Source organism: Cnephaeus nilssonii (assembly GCF_951640355.1).
Source record: "Cnephaeus nilssonii genome assembly, chromosome: X".
Lineage (NCBI taxonomy): Eukaryota > Metazoa > Chordata > Mammalia > Chiroptera > Vespertilionidae > Cnephaeus > Cnephaeus nilssonii.
In genome coordinates, this window is record NC_137071.1 from 98,518,312 (window position 1) to 98,535,863 (window position 17,552).

The following is a 17,552-nucleotide window of genomic DNA, read 5'->3' on the forward strand; positions in this document are numbered from 1 at the left end:
ATAATTCAGATTATAATAATTCAGGATAGTTAATTTAAATCCTGAAGATTAAAACTCTTAATTTAAATAATGAAAATATATTATTTCCACTAAAATATTGTCTCCTTGGAAAATGCAGCATTGTCCCTATAATGGGAAAAATAATAAACCAATAACCTGGATCTGCTAAATATCTGACTGTGAATTAGATAAGTCAAATTTATCTGTATATACTGTATCTAAATATGATCATAAATTTATATAGATAATGCATATGTTTCTACAGAGTAGCCTTCTAAAATATGTCACCATTCAGCCCTAGCCGGTTTGGCTCAGTGGCTAGAGCAGTGATGGCGAACCTATGACACGCGTGAGGATGAAACATTTGCTGCTCCTGAGGATGAAACCTTTGCGAAATAATGTTTTTTCCTCAAAGTGACACACTACCCGAGTTATGCTCAGTTTTTTGGCGAAGTTTGACACACCAAGCTCAAAAGGTTGCCTATCACTGGGCTAGAGTATATGTACGGTTCTGAGTTCGATTCCAGTCAAGGGCACATGCCCTGGTTGTGGTCTCCATTCCCAGTGCGGGGGGATGCAGGAGGCAGCCGATCAATGATTCTCTCTCATCATTGATGTTTTTCTCTGTCCCTCTCCCTTCCTCTCTGAAATCAATAAAAATATATTTAAAATAAAATAAAATATATCACCATTCAAAGTTTAATCCCTGAGAAAGATATATTTTCCTCATGTGTAAAATGAGGGAGTTGGAATAAATGACCTATGATGATCCTTTAATAGGCAATTGTCACTCTACAGACACACCAGCTCCATGAATGAACCTACATTAATATAAAGTAAGGCCTTTCTTATGCAGTTTCAAAATACTAAAAAATACTTGTCCCCATGAAGTAATATGCTTCACCAATCTGACCCTATAACCACCTTAAACTATTCTTCCAATTTTAAAGCATACCAGCCTCATCCATAAGAATACCTCCTGCTCCAAAGAGACTATAATTCCCTTTAAAGAATCTAGAATCTCCTGTCATTTGCCATCTCACCAACATTTGAAAAGATTTCTTGGGCAGCATGACCTTAAGGGGCCATATACTAGATGTACTAATTTGCATCATCCCTTTATATTTTAGTTTTATAGAAAAACTAGAGGCCCGGTGCATGAAATTAGTGTATTGTGGGGGTGGTGTCCCTCAGCGCAGCCTGCACCCTCTCCAATCTGGGACCCCTCGAGGGACCCCAGTGGGATCGGGCCTACATGGGCAGTTGTACATCCCTCTCACAATCCAGGACTGCTGGCTCCCAACTGCTCACCTGCCTGCCTGCCTGATTGCCCCTAACCACTTCTACCTGCCAGCCTGATCACCCCCTAACCACTCCCCTGCCAGCTTGATCGACGCCTAACTGCTCCCCTCCCAGCCCAATTGCCCCTAACTGCCCTCCCCTGCCAGCATGGTCACCACTAACTGCCCTCCCCTGCAGGCCTGGTCGCCCCTAACTGTCCTATCCTGCAGGCCTGATCACCCCCAACTGCTCTCCCCTGCAGGCCTGGTCACCCCCAACTGCTCTCCCCTGCAGGCCTGGTAACCCTCAACTGCCCTCCCCTGCAGGCCTGGTAGCCCCTAACTGCTCCCCTGCCAGTCGGATCGCCCCCAACTGCCCTCCCCTGCAGGCCTGATCACCTGCAACTGCCCTCCCTTTCAGGCCTGGTTCCTCCCAACTGCCCTCCCCTGCTGGCCATCTTGTGGTGGCCATCTTGTGTCCACATGGGGGCGACCATCTTTGACCACATGGGGGTGGCCATCTTGTGTGTTGAGTGATGGTCAATTTGCATATTACCTCTTTATTATATAGGATTTATACAGAGGACTCATTTGCAAGTAAAGGATTACATTCTGTTTTTCAGAAGTATCTAAACACTGCACCATTTACCACTTCCCATAATGTTATCAAAATATGTTATATTTGATTTTGATTTCTGTATAGAAAAAACTAAAACTGAAATCCATAAAAATACAGTTTAAGTAATTTAAATTGCATTAAAATTTCTTGTTACATTTAAATGAACATTATCATTATTAATCCTATAATATAATTGTGACATGGATAATTTAATAAAATTAACATTTTTCCATTTAAAATGTTCTCCAGAATAAGAAGCCAATGCTCCAAGTATATTTTAATAATTATTTCAATAATTAAATTAGAATTTCAAACACTGTATCTCATAGTCACATTACCATTTAGTAAATTCATTATAAAAATCACCACTATAACCATCAAAGGAACTAATAAATGACTATATCTCTATCATTTCCCCAATAAAAGCTAAAATATACAGTTTTATCCCTTTCATATATGATTTTACTTTTTAGCTCGATCCAATAAATAAAGTATTTAATCTTTCACTGTTGACAGATAATCTAATTTAGGAAATATACACTGAGTGGCCAGATTATTATGATTTCTGAATGCATAATAATCTGGCCACTCAGTAGAGATATATATATTAGAGGCCCGGTGCATGAATTCGTGCATGGGTGGGGTCCGGCCAATCTGTCCAGGGGGAGGGGACATGGGTGGTTGGCCGGTCTGCCTGCTGGTCGAACTCCTGGTTGAGGGGACAATTTTCATATTAGCCTTTTATTATATAGGATATACACTGAGTGGCCAGATTATTATGCATCCAGAGATCATAATAATCTGGCCACTCAGTGTATATTTCTCTTTTTCTTTGTTATACAATTCTTACTACTTCTTTATTCCTTAAACTATATATTCAATGTAATAAATTAAAAGAGTTAATCTATACATATAAAGAGGTAATATGCTAATTGCTGTTACGGTGTCCCAGTAATGACCAATTTGCATAATGACAGACCAGCAGGAGGATGTGCATGCAGCAGGGGGCGGGTGGCCAGAGCCAAGTTCCCAGGGATCTGAGGTGAGTGCCTGACAGGAGCCCGGACTGCAAAGAAAGAAGAGGAAGCGGCCACAGGGAGCTCTTCCAATCCCCCTGCATGGACACCCTACCCCAGCCCCCACACCCCCAGGGGGAACAAACGGACACCCTACCCCAGCCCCCGTACCACCGGGGGGATGAATGGACACCCTACCACAGCCCCCGCACCCCTGGGGGGATGGGGAGGCTGACTGGACAGGGAGAAGAACCAGCCTCAGGGGTACCCGCACCTCCGACTCCTGATCTCTTCCCCTGCCACCCACGCCAGGGGCGCCCACAACAATAGCACACTGGCGACCACCCATCAACACCCACGAGGCACCCGGGGCCCTCGGCCTGCCACTGCCGGGCCCCTCTGCTGGGGCCAGGCACTCCTCTCCTCCCTATAACTCCAGACCCAGGTGGAGGCAGGCCTGAGTGACCCCCCAGGGTCAGACCCTTCCCCCTCCCCCCACAGCAGCAGCGCTGTTTCCACAGCTGAAGCATGCTGAACCTTGCTGGGGGCACGGCTAAACCTGCCCTCCTAGCCCACCTGCCTCTGCCCTGGCCCAGCCCCCACCCCACTCCAGGAGATTGGAGCCCCGCCTTGAGAAGGTACAGATGTGAAACAGCCAATTACAATTTAAAAAATGGCGCCAAGTGGGAAGGTTTGACAGTTATTCCCCCTTCAGCCTCACCATCCCCCCAGCGCCTCCCTAATCCCCCGCCCCCCACCAGTGCCTCCAGGGACGACCACCACTACAGGGATGCTGGCCAGAGCCCGCCCCTCCGAGGCCTGTGGAACCCTCAGCAAAGCTTCCATTGCTACAGTCCCAGGAAACAATCATGCCCTCCTCCCCCAATCAGCACCTGCTACCTGCGAGGGTACCCATGGGCTTAAAAATAACAATCCCTTCCTGTTTAGACATCACTTACTTGATGAAACATTTCTAGGTTTATTAGCTCAGAACCTCCTCATGACAACCCAGTGAGGTAGGCGGAGAAGAGATTACAATTCCCATGGTATATGTATATGTATTCAGAAATGAAGCTCAGAGAGGAAAAGTGTCAAGCCCAGTGGTTCCCAAGGTACAGCACACACCCCACAGGGGTGGGGGGCAATTTGATTTTAAGTGGGGGCAATTCGAGAATGAGTTAACTGAATTTTTTGCATTTCTTATGGTTCTAGGGGGCCTCATCTACAGCATATCCTACATAATAATAGGTTAATATGCAAATGACTGAATGGTGGAATGACTGGTCACTATGATTCACACTGACCACCAGGGGGAAAACACTCAGTGCAGGAGCTGCCCCCTGGTGGTCAGTGTGCTCCCACAGGGGGAGCGCTGCTCAGCCAGAAGCCGGGCTCATGGCTGGCGAGCACAGAGGCAGTGATGGGAGCCTCTCCTGCCTCCATGGCAATGCTAAGAATGTCCGACTGATGGCTTAGGCCCACTAAGCCATCAGTCGGACACCCCCCCAGGGCTCCCAGACTGTGCTCAGGACAGACTGAGGGACCTCCCCCAACTGCATGAATTTTGTGCACCGGGCCTCTAGTGTTATTATAATAGTAAGTAGTTATTGCACTATTGGATGTTTTTCTAATGTTTCTTTTTTTTTTTTTTTTCTTTTTTTTTTTTTTTTCAATTTTTTTATTAAGGTATTATATGTGTACATATCTTACCATTGCCCTCCCCACACCCCCCTCCCATATATGCCCCCACCCCCCAGAGTTTTGCATCCATTGGTTATGCTTATATGCATGCATACAAGTCCTTTGATTGATCTCTTATCTCCCCCACCTCTCCCTAACCTTCCCCTTGTAATTTGACAGTCTGTTTGATGCTTTACTGTCTCTGTATCTATCTTTTTGTTCAAGATTATAATGTTCTTTATTATCCATAAATGAGTGGGATCATGTGGTATTTTTCTTTCATTGACTGACTTATTTCACTTAACATAATGTTCTCCAATTCCTCCCAGGTTGCTGCAAATGATGAGAATTCCTTCTTTTTTATGGCAGCATAGTATTCCATTGTGTAGATGTACCACAGTTTTCTGATCCAGTCATCTGCTGACGGGCACCTAGGCTGTTTCCAAATCTTAGCTATGGTGAATTGTGCTGCTATGAACATAGGGGTGCATATATCCTTTCTAATTGGTGTTTCTAGTTTCTTCGGATATATTCCCAGGAGTGGGATTACTGGGTCAAATGGGAGTTCCATTTTCAGTTTTTTGAGGAAACTCCATACTGTTCTCCACAGTGGCTGCACCAGTCTGCAATCCCACCAGCAGTGCACGAGGGTTCCTTTTTCTCCGCATCCTCGCCAACACTTGTCGTTTGTTGATTTGTTGATGATAGCCATTCTGACAGGTGTGAGATGGTACCGCATTGTTGTTTTGATTTGCATCTCTCGGATAATTAGTGACGTTGAGCATGTTTTCATGTGTCTCTTGGCCTTCCTTCTGTCTTCTTTTGAAAAGATTCTATTTAGGTCTGTTGCCCATTTTTTTATTGGATCATTTATCTTCCTTTTATTAAGTTGTATAAGCTGCCTGTAGATGTTGGAGATTAAACCTTTATCAGTGATGCCATTTGCAAATATGTTCTCCCATGCAGTGGGCCTTCTTGTTGTTTTGTTGATGGTTTCTTTTGCTGTGAAAAAGCTTTTTATTTTGATGTAGTCCCATTTGTTAATTTTCTCTTTAGCTTCCATTGCCCTAGGGGCAGTGTCAGTGAAGAATTTCTTTTGGCATATGTCTGACATTTTGCTGCCTGTGGATTGCTCTAGTATTTTTATGGTTTCCCGTCTTATGTTTAAGTCCTGTATCCATTTTGAGTTTATTTTTGTGTATGGCGTAAGTTGGTGATCAAGCTTCATTTTTTTGCATGTATCTGTCCAATTTTCCCAACACCATTTATTGAAGAGACTGTCTTTATTCCATTGTATGTTCATGCCTCCTTTGTCAAATATTAATTGAGCATAGTGGTTTGGGTCGATATCTGGATTCTCTATTCTGTTCCATTGATCTATATGTCTGTTCTTGTGCCAGTACCAGGCTGTTTTGAGAACAGTGGCTTTGTAATACAGCTTGAAATCTGGTATTGAGATCCCTCCTACTTTATTCTTCTTTCTCAGGATTGCTGTGGCTATTCGGGGTCTTTTTTTATTCCAGATGAATTTTTGGAGAGTTCTTTCAAGGTCTGTGAAATATGCCGTTGGTATTTTAATGGGGAGTGCATTGAATCTATAGATTGCTTTGGGTAGTATGGACATTTTAATGATGTTGATTCTACCAATCCATGAACATGGTATGTTCTTCCATCCGTTTACGTCTTCCTCTATCTCTTTTTTCAGTGTCCTGTAGTTTTCCGTGTATAGGTCTTTTACCTCCTTAGTTAAGTTTATTCCTAGGTATCTTAATTTTTTTGGTGCGATGGTAAATGGGATTGCCTTTTTAGTCTCTCTGTCTGTAAGTTCACTATTGGTGTATAGAAAGGCCATAGATTTCTTGGCGTTAATTTTGTATCCTGCTACATTGCCGAATTCATTTATTAAGTCTATTAGTTTTTTGACGGAGTCTTTCGGATTTTTTATGTACAATATCATGTCGTCTGCAAATAAAGACAGCTTTACTTGTTCTTTTCCAATTTGGATGCCTTTTATTTCTTCTTCTTGTCTAATTGCAATGGCTAATACTTCCAGTACTATGTCAAACAGGAGTGGTGAGAGTGGGCATCCCTGTCTTGTTCCTGTTCTTAGGGGAAATGTTTTTAGTTTTTGTCCATTGAGTATGATGTTTGCTGTGGGTTTATCATATATAGCTTTTATTATGTTGAGGTATGAGCCATCTATTCCCACCTTGTTGAGAGTTTTTATCAAGAAAGGGTGTTGGATTTTGTCAAATGCTTTTTCTGCATCAATTGATATGACTATGTGATTTTTATCTTTCAATTTGTTTATGTGATGTATCACGTTTATTGATTTGCGGATATTGTACCATCCTTGCATTCCTGGGATAAATCCTACTTGGTCATGGTGTATGATCTTTCTGATGTACTGCTGGAGCCGATTTGCTAGAATTTTGTTGAGGATTTTGGCATCTATGTTCATGAGGGATATTGGTCTGTAATTCTCTTTCATTGTGTTGTCTTTATCTGGTTTTGGTATTAGGGTGATGCTGGCTTCATAGAAGGAGCTTGGAAGTGTTCCTTCCACTTGAATTTTTTGGAATAGTCTGAGGAGGATAGGTTTTAGTTCTTCCTTGAATGTTTGGTAAAACTCTCCTGTGAAGCCATCAGGCCCCGGGCTTTTGTTTGTCGGAAGCTTTTTGATGACTGCTTCAATTTCGTCCATAGTTATTGGCCTATTGAGCTGTTTAGATTCTTCTTGATTGATTTTTGGAAGGTTATATTTTTCTAGGAATATGTCCATTTCCTCCAGGTTGTCCAGTTTGTTGGAATAGAGTTGTTCGTAGTATTTTGTAACAATCCTTTGTATCTCAGCGGGGTCTGTTGTTATTTCACCTCTTTCATTTCTGATTTTGTTTATTTGGGTCCTCTCTCTTTGCTTCTTGGTGAGCCTGGCTAGAGGTCCATCAATCTTGTTTATCCTTTCAAAGAACCAGCTCTTGGTTTTGTTGATCTTATGTATTGTTTCTTTGGTCTCTATATCATTTATCTCCGCTCTGATCTTTGTTATTTCCTTCCTTCTGGTTACACTGGGCTTTTCTTGCTGCTCTTTTTCTAGCTCTTTGAGTTGTAGGGTTAAGTAATTTATTACCATTGTTTCTTGTTTTTTGCAATAGGCCTGTAGAGCTATGAACTTCCCTCTCAAGACTGCTTTCGCTGTGTCCCATAGATTTTGGATTGTTGTGTTTTCATTGTCATTTGTTGCCATGATGTTTTTTATTTCTTCCTTGATCTCTCTGGTGACCCAGTCCTTGTTTAATAGCATGCTGTTTAGTCTCCATGTGTTTGATTTCTTTGGATTGTATTTATTGTAGTTGATTTCCAGTTTTATGCCACTGTGATCTGAGAAGATGCTTGATATAATTTCTATCTTCTTGAATTTGAAGAGACTTTGCCTGTGACCCAGCATATGGTCTATCTTTGAAAATGACCCATGTGCACTTGAGAAGAATGTATATTCTGTGGCTTTGGGGTGAAATGTTCTGAAGATGTCAATTAATTCCATCTGGTCTAGTGAGTCATTTAGGATTGCTGTTTTTTTGCTGATTTTTTGTTTAGAGGATTTGTCCAGTGGTGATAGTGGGGTATTAAAGTCTCCTACTATGATTGTGTTGCTATTAATCTCTCCCTTGATATCCTCCAGGAGTTTTTTTATGTATTTGGGTGCTCCTATATTGGGAGCGTATATGTTTACCAGAATTATTTCTTCTTGTTGGATTTCTCCCTTTAGTATTATGAAGTGGCCTTCCTTATCTCTTGTTATGGCATTTACTTTGAGGTCTATTTTGTCAGATATAAGTATTGCTACCCCAGCTTTTTTTTCATTTCCATTTGCCTGAAAGATATTTTTCCATCCCTTCACTTTCAATCTGTGTGAGTCTCTTGTTCTGAGGTGGGTCTCTTGTAGACAGCATATATATGGGTCGTGTTTTTTTATCCATTCAGCTACTCGATGTCTTTTGATTGGAGCATTTAGTCCGTTTACATTTAAAGTTATTACTGAAAGGTATTTGTTTGCAGTCATATCTATTTTTGTGTCTGTATTCCTTCTTACCTGTTTATTTCTTCTTTTTACAGTATTCCCTTTAGCAATTCTTGCATTGCTGGTTTGGTGGTGATAAACTCCCTGAGGCTTTTTTTGTCTGCAAAGCTCCTGATTTCCCCTTCAATTTTGATTGATAGTCTTGCTGGATATAGTATTCTTGGATTCAGTCCTTTGCTTTGCAACACTTTGTATACCTCCTTCCATTCACTTCTAGCTTGTTGTGTTTCTGATGAGTAATCATTTGACAATCTGATGGGTGTTCCTTTGTAGGTAACTCTCTGTCTCTCTCTTGCCGCCTTTAGGATTCTCTCTTTATCATTTATATTTGCCATTGAAATTATGACATGTCTTGGCGTGGGTCTTTTGGGGTTGATCCTGCTTGGGACTCTCTTTACTTGCGTAACTTTTATCTTTCCCATATCCGGGAAGTTTTCTGTCATTATTTCTTCAAATAGATTTTCTAATCCCTGCTGCTCTTCTTGTCCTTCTGGCAGCCCTATTATACGCATGTTACTTCGTTTCATGTTGTCCCGAAGTTCCCTTAGGCTTTCCTCCTGCTTTTTAATTTTTTTCTCCAATTGCTGTTCAGCTTGAGCTTGTTTCTGTACCTGATCTTCTAACTCACTAATTCGGTCCTCTGCTTCTTGTAGTCTACTGTTGAAACTTTCCATGGTGTTTTTGATTGTAGCTATATCACTTTTCATTTCTTCCTGATTCTTGCATAAGTTGTTGATTTTCTCATCCATCCGATGTATAAATTCCATGACCATTACTCTGAATTCCTTTTCGGTCATGTTGCAAGCTTCATTTTCACTAATTTCCTTTCTTGGCGACTCCACATTTTCTTTCCTCTGTGAGTTATTTCGTTTCCCCATTCTGGCTATTACCAGAAAGCTCAAGCTTCTGTTTGCGTGGACCTGGGCCGTGTGCTGTGGGGACTTCGCTCCACCCTAGTTTCACTGAAGTGCTCTGACACTAGGACGTGTGGCTGTCTTTGGTTGGTGGGAACCAGACTTGCCCAGGATCAGTGTCCCCAGTGTTCTGTGTGGTCTCGTGTGCACATTTAGAATCAGGGGCCCTGTCTGCACCACACTGTTGGTATGTGCCGAGAATGAGATCCTTAGCATGTGCCAGGAGTCAGAGTTTCCCTGTGTCTGCACCAAGACTCGAGTGTCAAAGTCTCTGTTGCCTTGTGCGGTTTCTCGTTGAGAATCAGGGTCCCTGTGTGTGCACGCACCAACAATTGGGGTCGCTGGCTCTTAGTGTGAATGCGCTGTGAGTCAGGGATCCCAGGCAGCTGTGTCCGGCGTGCCAAATTCCCTGAAGTGGAGCTGCGTCCTGTGTGTGCTCTCTCTGCTGAGCCAAACCGGCTAGAGCGCACTTTCTTAAAAACCTGAAGGTGAGCCGGCTCAGTGCACTCTCCCAAAGTCCCAGAAGGGGGGCGGAGTCCGTCCTGCGTGCCAAATTCCCCAAAGGGAAGCCCCTCTGTGCAGGCTCTTAAGAATCTCCGAAGGGGGAGCTGTGACCCGCGAGCCAAATTCCCCCAAATTCCCCGAAGGGGAGCCCTCTGTGCGCACTGACAGATTTCCCCGACGGGGAGCTGCTTCAGTCCCGTGCGCGAGCGCGCGCCAAATTCCCTAAGAGGGAGCGTGTCCCTGCGCAAAGCTGGGCAGCTTGGGCCGGGGGCGGGTCTATCAGTTACTATGGCGCTGTCTGTGCGCGCTGTGCGCGCTCCTGTGAGCAGCTAGGGCGAAGGGCGCGTCTATCAGTTACTATGGCGCTTTCCGCGCGCTGTGGGCGCTCAGCAGCTTGGGGGAGGGGCAGGTCTATCAGTTACTATGGCGCTATCAGCGCCTGCGAGGAGGGGGATAGGCTCTTTGACTCACGGAAATCTGCCGGGAAGTCTGGATTCTTGTTGTTTGTTTGTCTGAAGCTGTGATAGCAGTTCTCTGTCCCCGGTGGCTGCAGGGTCCTGGTTTGTGTCAGAAGCCAGGATCTGAGTCTCAGGCAGCTCTGTTTCTCAAGATGGCGTGGTCTCTGCGTCCGCACCAGCCGCCGAGAAGTGTCCGCTTTGTGCGCGGGGCTCCGCCGTCTAGGGCTGCCCTGTTCGGGATCCCCTTGGAAGACCTGCAGAATCTAACTGACCCTATCTCATACACACACACACACCACACACATCTACACTCTCCTCTATGGGTTCCTCACTCACACTCTCTCTCTCCCTACCTTCCTGCCGGTCGCCATCTTTTTTCTGTCTTCTAATGTTTCTTGATTGCTAAACATTCCTTTTAGTAGGCATATAAATTATTTCAATCTAATAAATTCAAAGTTCATATAATAATGAGTCTCTGCGTGCCTAAATCTGAGGGGCACAACAGTGACCAATAACTTTGAGGCTAGATCTAAGACATAAAGGATTTTGGAACCCTTGCTCAACTTTCCCCAGAAACTGTTGTAGTGTAGAGCTTAAACAGATGGCATAAGAGGACTTTAACATCCAGAAGGACTGGTCACATAAGGCTAGGTTGAAAAACAAGGGGTTGATGTAACTTTAAAGGTACCAACATGTCTCTGACAAATGTTGGCACATGTATTGCCTTAGGCTCTAACTACTGGTAAGGCAAGTTCCAAACAGTATCACAAAATAATCCTTGAGACTGCTTTGTAGACTTTATGAAAATAAAATCTGATAAAGGTTAGATGTCTTGCTCTGCTACCTAACTTTATTGCTTGGTGTGTCTTGCCTTGTTCTTTGTGTTTAATTCCTCATCATCTGCCCGGTGACTATAAAACAGTGCTTAGTCATGATCATGTTCCAGATTCTTCAGATTCAGCCATAAGCAAGTCAGATGCTGTTGCAATAGCCACCATTACAGTGAAAACCTCTTTAACCCAAAATCCAGAGCTCCTTCCAAGACCTACTTATTTCAATTGATCTGTGTAAAAGCAGTTCTAACATTTATCAAAATGCTAGATATGATAATTAAAAATGGCGGCAGGGTAAGTGGAAGCTACACTGACATGCTCCCAGAATCAAACACTAAATACAACTAAAATACAGAAAAACCACCCTGAAAAATCAACTGAAGACTAGCTGGAGAGAACCCTGATAAAAAGGGTAGAAAGTGGAGCCCACATAGAGACTAGTAGGACGTGCAGAGGAATGAGAGGTCTGGTTGGGCTCCCACAGGCAGCAGCTGAAGTCTTGGAGGGATATCTCAGCTGTGTGGGGTTCCACTGAGAACCCTGGGATCTAAACCCCAAGCTGGGCCCCCCAGCCCAGAGCACTAGAACTGAGAAAGGCACCCACATAACATTTGGCTGTGAAAAGCAACAGAGTTGCTGTCTGCCAAAGAGAGATGTGGCTGGAAATGCAGTCACCCTCTTAAAGGGCCAACACACAAAATTTTGTGTGCAGCCACTCACCTTGGACTCCAGTAGAGGGAGGGCAGAGTGAACTGGAGCTGTGTCAGGAGAGTCCAGGGTTGGGGGCTCTGAGGTTGGAACTAGGAGGGAAGCCACCCTGGTTTTCCTGTACTGAGTCATTCTCTCATACTGCAGAGGTCAGCTTTCTCCAGGGACCTTTGCTATCCAGGTGGTTTTGGCCTGGGGGAAGGCAGTCAATCTCCACACCCTGTGCAAAGAACTCTTGCCCCATCCTGAGGCCAATCAAGGCTGATAAGAATCAGAGTGCAGGCAGAGGCTGATCTCTGGAGGCTTAGAGTTTTTGCCTGATCTCCTCCTGGGCCCGGGGCTAGGAAAAGCAGACCCAGGCACACATCTTGGTCCTTTCCAAAGGCATCCAGCCCCAAACAAGGGAGCTACAAGCTGTGGGTTGTTGATAGCTCCAAATAGGGTATTCAGGGCCAATCAGAAAAATGCTAGATATGTGATAGACAAAGATGTGCTGCTCAGATCACCCTTCATGGAAAGACATGCTGCCCACCTGCCAGGATTGTGTCAGCACACAACCTCCTGCTATCAGTTTATTCAGGGTCTGCCTCATTGTACAGTCACCTCCACTGAGGTAATGCCTACAGTAGCCTACATCTGGTACCTGAGCAGATATGAAGGCAATAACCTCTCCAGAGCTCCCAGTAAGATTGGATGATATTTTGTTGAGCCTTCAATGAAGTTCAATTTCTTCCTCTTCTAACCCTACTTCCTCTCCTTCCATCTCACAGCTATTGATCCTCAATAAATACTATATACTGCAAATGGCAATGTGACTATATATTGCAAACCCTCAATCTCAGAGTCTGTTTTTGGAGATTCTAAATTAAAGCAATGTACTCATGAAGGCAGCAAGAAGAGCTAACACACTCTCATACACTAAAATTATCTTTAATAATACATTCTAAATAGGAATGCAGTATTATTCCCAAAGTGAAGCATATATGGTAGTTTAAGGTAGTTTAACAAAATGCTTTGTTGTTGGGGAGCACACAAGACTTGCTTGGAAAGTTTTTAAAGAGGACATTCTGAGAAAAGGGAAGTGTGTAGAAGGCCTCCTGCCCTGTTTATCAGAATTCTGACTAGGGGAGACTTAGGGGAGTGTCGAATGTGGTACCCCTAATTATTCCTTGACCTTTCCAAACAAGTCTGTGCATGTGCAGACCCCCTGGTGTTTACTGGAATCCTTAATCTTAATCCCTAGGTGTCCTTGCTTAAAAGATACTACAAACACAAGTGTCCTCCCAAGATTACTTACCCTTCTGATTGTATCTAAAAGATAAACTTTATCTCAAACTGCTGATACAATAAAAGCCTAACGAGGCATGCAGAGGCAGGCAGTTGAGGCTGCTTGGACCCTTGAGCCAGGCAACCCCTTAGCCCTCTCTTTCACAGTGAAACTGTATCAGAGTAATCTGTTCATCCGTCATTCAGGGGCTGTTGGTCAGCCCCAGCACTTTGTAATCATGTAATATGTGACAACAACCTACCAATAATTAATTGATTTAGCAATATTTATTGAACACCTAGTGTCTAAATTAATTATTGCCACACTAATGCTGCATATCTCAAAGGCAGAAAAAATATTCATTTTTTTGAATATTTTAATATCTCAAAGGCAGAAAAAATATTCATTTTCTCACTCACAGGTCTGTAAGTCAATTGGGGCAGAATTGATTCAAGCTGCAGATTGATTTTTAAGTTACCTTCACAATGTCTCTCTTTCTAGTATGTAATAAAAAGAGACAGCAGTTATATGAGGCATGTTCTTTTATGGCAATGACAGTAGACAAGAAGATAAACCCAACTTTGAAAGTAGATTTAAACCTATGCTCACATCACATATGCAAACATTTCATTGGCCAAAGAAAGTAAACGAGGAAGACGAATGGAAAGGGGTGGATAAGTATAACCCACCTATCCATCATAAGGCAACGATAAGGACATAGATGTGTAATGCTACTACAGCTGACTGAATAATTAACACCGGTATTTTAATCTACCACATCTGCTACATATCAAAAGCTGTTACAAGCCATGAGGATTCAGTAATGCTCCAAACAGACAAATCCACTACACATTTAGGTTTTAAATTGCAGGAGGAGCATAAAAACAATGAACACAATCACAAATGTTAATGGTAGAATCTCAGTAGTGGATAGATGAGTGCTCACTCTAAATTTCTTTAAATTATGCTATATGTTTGAAAATGATCAGAGAGAAATGTCGGGGGAAAGTAAAGCAGGTTAAGGAGTTTATAAAGTGGCGAGTATTTGAGAAATTTTGGGAAGGGTAGTCATTGAATTATTTATGAGGAGCTAACATTTGAGCAGAGACATGACACATGTGAAAGATGGATGCAAATGAAAATCTGGAAGAAACGCTTTCCAGGAAGATGGAATAGCACATTAAAAGTGATAAGGGTTAACTAGCTAGCTTAATACAAGAGGGGAGGGGGTCCAGAAAGGATAGGGACATCTTGGCCTGAACAATTAAAGCAGCCCTGACTTGAGCATCTGGGAGAGCCACAGGGGTAATAAAACATCTCCAGCCAGGAAAAAAGAGGCTGTTTTATTCTTTGAGCTGAGAAGCCAGCGGTTTCAGTCTCAAGGCTTGGCAGGATAATGTTGCTAGGCACCATAAGGTAGATCAAAAGTAACTCCAACTTGAACAGATAAGATGGATATGTGAAGGACAAAGAAAAGACACAGGATATGGGGGAAGGAAGGGACATGTTTTCACAGAGAATAGAGAGAGGAATGTTGAAAAATAAGGGGAAAGAACCAGGGAGGCACCACTGGGCTTTGGCCTTTGAAATTGGTACTATGTAGCAGAGTGACCAACAAGGAAAGCACAGGGGGTCCTAGATTAAAGGAAAGCATCTACAGGGTATATAATACCTCAAGGCAAAGAGAGCAGTGGCCACACACTTTAGGGGACCCCTATGCCTCTCCTTACATAGGAGAGACACAGTCTTAGGAATAAAAAGGTAGAATTAGGAGTTTTAGAGATAGCATCCGCTTGCACCAAAGTTTCTTACTTCTTACCTACCACCTTTTGTCTATGGCTTCATCCTTCGAATCCGTCTGTACAAGAACCCAGGAGAGAAATCACCCTTGTACCTTGCTCACAAAAACAAAATCAAACAAACAAACAAACAACAACAACGGAAAAACAACCACCCTGAATTAAAAGGGCTTTAAGATCAGAGATAGCTTGGTGTGTTCTAAGAGCAGCAAGAAAGCCAACATGGCTTAGAAGACTGGTAGTGGATGACCTCTGAGTATATTTGTAGCAACTTGATCACATAGGGGCCTTTGGCCATGTTAAGGACATTGCATTTTATTTTAAATAACATGGGTAGTATTATAATGTTTTCATTTAAACAGATAGTGTGCAAGCATGTGTGAAAATTTTATTAACTTCATTAATAAGGGAACCAATAGGAAAGAAAGAAGAGCCAGTTCAAAAATTATTTGACAAACAAGGATTTATATAGTCAGGCAGAAAAAAATATATATCTAAGACTGCCAAGTTAGATATCTATAGGAAAATAAAATCATAATTGTTTGGGGCTTACTTTACTACCAGGCTATACAATCCTAACAACTTATCCATATCTATAGGTTAAATTCTAATCTTCCAAAGTTCTAAACCAATTTTACTGTTAATAGTTGTGGATGATAATCAGTCAAATAAACTGTGACAATAAGGCTACAATCAGGAAAGCTGAAAAGCCGGCAGAAGGAAGAGTTCTTCAAGAAGGGCAAAATGCCCTGAGAGAAGGGTCTTCCTTGGAAGGCATCACAGTTCTGGTGGCATCCAGTAAATTCTCACTGGCCCTTGCTCAGGTATTCTTGAGTAATAGAAGAAAAATGGCGGTGGAATAGACAGACATGTCCCAAGCCTTGTCCCGGAGAAGGAAGAAAGAACAGCTGAGCGTCACACAGGGAGTATTTGTTGGCAAGTTAAGGGACAGCTATACTCCAGGAGAAGGTGTGGGACTGCTGGACGGGACTCCCCTGAACGGGCAGCCCCCACTGCTGCTGGGTTCCCTCCCAGAGCTATGGGCTCGGACACTGAGACCACGTCATCTTGAAGGGGAAAGTGGATCTTATAGGAAGCCAGAAAATCTACAACTGTGGCAACCACTGAACAGCTGCGAACCCCAGAACACCGGTCCCCAATTGACGCAAACACACAGATTCAGAGGAGCTCTACACTCCACCATGGAAGGGTCATATTTCACTTGGGATAAGGTGAGGTCTCTGGTCCCAGCGGGAAAGAGAAACGTGCACACTGTGGGAGCTGAAGGACCGGGGAAAGTCTGTGCCTAGAAAAATCCGTGACTGTTGGGGCTGGCGTGATCCGTGAATGTGGAAGGGGGTCCTCAGAGCTGCTAACAGAAGGGATCTCTAAAAAGCAACCCATTTTGATCTGACACAAAAGGATAGCCTAAAAATTTCAAAAGTGTGCCAGCTGTTTAGACCCAAGGGGGAAAGGGGGACTGCGCAGACTTACGAGCAGACCCGTTGTTCGCACACTTGGGCTTTTTCTTCTGCAAATCCTTGCTTCTGATTACTAAGCCCAATACATAGGATCACCCAGTTGGGGACACCTTGGGCACCTTGGGAGACTGCAGGGGAAAATTGTTTTTCTGAAACCTGGGGATCGGAGCAGGGAGTGACCATCAGAGAGCCAGCTCTGGGGCAGCCCACTCCCACAAACCGGTATTGAGTGCCACAGGGAAAACAGGATCTAAGCACAGGATAGAGAGGCCATATAGATCCAGAAGTCAATCCAGAAACACTGCCACCCAGGGGCTGAATCACAAATTGACTCTTAATAGAGTTGCTGTCACACAAGGAGTATTAATCCCAGCAAATGACAGCAACAAGTTTCTCTCCTATCCCCTAATTGTGTAATCAAAAAATAAAGGAATACAAGAAAATAAGACACCACCTGCTTAAAAATCAGGACTGGCTTACAACACTGAGGAGCAGTGGAACGCAGGGAACTGCAATACTGTCTGAACTGGGAAACAGGCATGCCAAACAGAACAATAGAGGAAGTGAATGACCTTCACTACTGCACATTTTATTTTATTATCTTTTATTTTTTTATTTTCACTATTTTCATCTATTACTTAAGAAACTATTTTTTTTTCTTTTTTCCTCACTTGATTTTACCTTTTTAATTATTACATTTTTATTTTCAATCATTATTATTGCTAATACTATTTTACCTTTTTGTTTCTTTAAGTGTCATTTTATTTTCTCTCTATTTTACTTTGGGATTAGTGTTCTACATTCTATTTTCATCTTTCCTTTAGCATTGTTTTACTCTATCTCAACTCTACCTTTATGCCATCACTTTCTTCCTAACTTTTCCCCTTTTGGTGTCCTGTTTCTCTTACCTTT